At 32.2% G+C, this 2,630-nt stretch overlaps 1 long non-coding RNA gene across 2 annotated transcripts; it reads right to left on the bottom strand.

Annotated features, from left to right (window-relative positions):
- Positions 1 to 6: 6 nt before the first annotated feature.
- On the bottom strand, positions 7 to 2,106 carry LOC132040776 (uncharacterized). Of its 2 annotated transcripts, XR_009410771.1 has the most exons (4): positions 1,748 to 2,106; positions 1,374 to 1,439; positions 1,018 to 1,106; positions 7 to 477 (listed from the first exon to the last, which is right to left on the bottom strand). It is a non-coding gene; the product is annotated as an uncharacterized LOC132040776 (long non-coding RNA). The 2 variants fall into 2 exon arrangements; XR_009410770.1 differs by having other exon boundaries at positions 7 to 1,106; positions 1,748 to 2,104.
- Positions 2,107 to 2,630: the final 524 nt, after the last annotated feature.

Raw genomic sequence — 2,630 nt, 5'->3', positions numbered from 1 at the left:
ACACGGTGATTAAACAAAAATAGCAATTTACTTGATTATAGATTTTGAGCTGCTTGTGTTTCATATGTATGTCCAGAGATGATGATAATAATTCTATCACTTGTTCTAAGATAGGGCTTATGTGCTACGACTCTTGCACTTAAAATCTGATTTAACGCGGCAAAAAGATTGAACACCAGAAAGGAAAAAAAAATGAAATACAAGAGGAGAAAAAAGTTTTAACATAATCCATGTCGTTATTGCTATCTCAAGTTCTTACAGTAAGAAGTGAAGGTAAAGTTAAAACTATCCTATACCCTCTCCAATACACTAATTCATAAAGGGAAAAGGCTGACAAACCTTTTTTTACGCAATCCAAGTTGCTCCCATATTCCATACTCATAGTTCATAATATTGTCAAGAACCATGGTCTCTACAGTAGAATTGATCACAATAGTCAAACTGCTTCCACTGCTAGCAATAGCTAAATGTAACAGCCTGACAAATACATTAAATTAGTATCAATCTGGGCTTTGCGATGAGCAAGATAATTTTATATCAATGGTGCAAAAATATTTATAAAGTTTGAAAGATTTGAACCATAATAGAGTAGTCTAAATTTTGTGACATCAATTGTGGCTTAAGATGTCAATGTAGAGAATTTGCTATTACTATTTCTGCAGCCTTTGTTACAACGTAAACGCAGTGTGAAACTTTAGCTATTATCACGTGATGTTTTAATTTTCTATCACAGTGTAGCGACATATGAGGTTAAATAGTCCTAAATTATTTCTTCATTCTTTCAACTATTTAGCATCTAATTGGCAAGAGTTCTACCAAATCTACAATATTGCTATCAAGGTCTGCATCTTGATTCTTGAATAATATATTTCAACATTTATCCAAGAATACTTGTAAATAGTATTTCATAAACATGATGGACAGAAATAGCACATCTAGAAATTTGTAGGATTAAAACTGCTTGCTAAGTTGCTGAACTGACTCTAAGATAACGAACAAAATGACCACCAGCCTTACCTGGAGTGCTTTGGGGTTCGCTGGTGGCATCTCACAAATCACTCAACTGAAAGACTTTACATCTCTTATTTCTTATTTCGTTCTCAAGCCTAAATCAAACAATGAAAATATAATACAAATCACAGAAAGTAAGAGCACATGTGCATGTAAGAATACAGGTAGCTAACACAAGTCCAATATGCTAACATAACATGCATGTATAAAATCTGGATAGGATATACTTTGCAAATAGTAAGTTTGCAGCCACCCTGTAGAAAACTGATGAAGTCAAAATCTATTTGTTTAACTCTAGGAAAATTGTATATTTCATCATTCAAGAGTTGGAATAAATCAACCGAAAAAATGGAAGAAGTTACCTTGTACCATCATTGAACAATGTCTTGTAAGCGCCAAACTCTTTAGTTTGTTTTTCCTATTCTCAGCTGAAACGGAAAGGCAATGCATTAGGCACCCCACGGGCTTAAATCACAATTGCAAAGCTAAGTTGCTGAAAACGACTCTATGTTAACGAATGCAATGATCATGAAGCCCTACATTAGAGGTTATTACGAACATTGCATCTAAAATATTCACATGATAATCAAGCTTCATAAGCTGAAATATAGCTAACCAAAAATTTTGAACTAAAATGGGGGAATTAGCTTTTATATATTCTTTAGAAGTCAGCAGATCAGGTTCAATCTATAGCGATAAAATAGATCATAAAACTAACTTTAAACTATGAAGTTACCTTGAATAGAGCAAAAAATCGAACTTGAAAGTAACCGGCTAAAACCCAACTTCACGTCTCAAAGATTTCTCAGAAATCTAACTTGATTCTTCTAACTTATGGAGATACCACACCAAGATAATCAAAGGGATAAAGAAGAAAAGCTAAGCGAAAGGAAGCAAGAATGATGATCAAACAGAGGAGAAGTAACAGGAAAACAAAAAAGTGATAAGTGATAGGTCTAGAAACCGTAGAAGATTAGTGGAGGTGTATGTGGCCTCTAAGTGCAGGGTATTTTACACGTATGCAGGGCTGTATAAAAATTGACTAATTTGCCCTCAGCTTGAATTTGAAATTCCACTTACGAGACAGGTCGAAACCAGAGTATATATATATATATATATATATATATATATATATATATATATATATATATATATATATATATATATATATATATATATATAATAAGTGACAATGTAATGTGTTTTGTCGTATATATATATATATATATCCTTGTGTATATATATATGTGTGTGTGTGTGTGTGTTCTCAACTTTCTTGTTATGTGTGTGTGTGTGGATATATATATACCAAATGGTTTCCGCTTTCAATTTTGTCCTTGTATTTGATATTTATTGCATTCTATGTCAAAGTGTGTTTTAATATAATATTAATACTATATATAATTGAGGATATAATTTTTTTTTGTAGTCCTCACAATGTTAAAATAGTAATTTCATTCTTTGATTATTTGGATTAGCTACACCCCTACACATGTTGTTAGTGTTGACTTTTCTTGCATGCTTCCATTTTGTCGTCATCTTTTCTTTTAAAATCAAACCTACTTGGGTCCCCTCATTGAATTAGCTTCATTTTTTTTTGCGCGGATTGCCCTTCTTTT

This window comes from Lycium ferocissimum, chromosome 12, assembly GCF_029784015.1.
Source record: "Lycium ferocissimum isolate CSIRO_LF1 chromosome 12, AGI_CSIRO_Lferr_CH_V1, whole genome shotgun sequence".
In the NCBI taxonomy this organism is placed as follows: domain Eukaryota; kingdom Viridiplantae; phylum Streptophyta; class Magnoliopsida; order Solanales; family Solanaceae; genus Lycium; species Lycium ferocissimum.
Note: the sequence above shows the minus strand (reverse complement) of the source record. Positions and strands in the feature narration are given on the sequence as shown.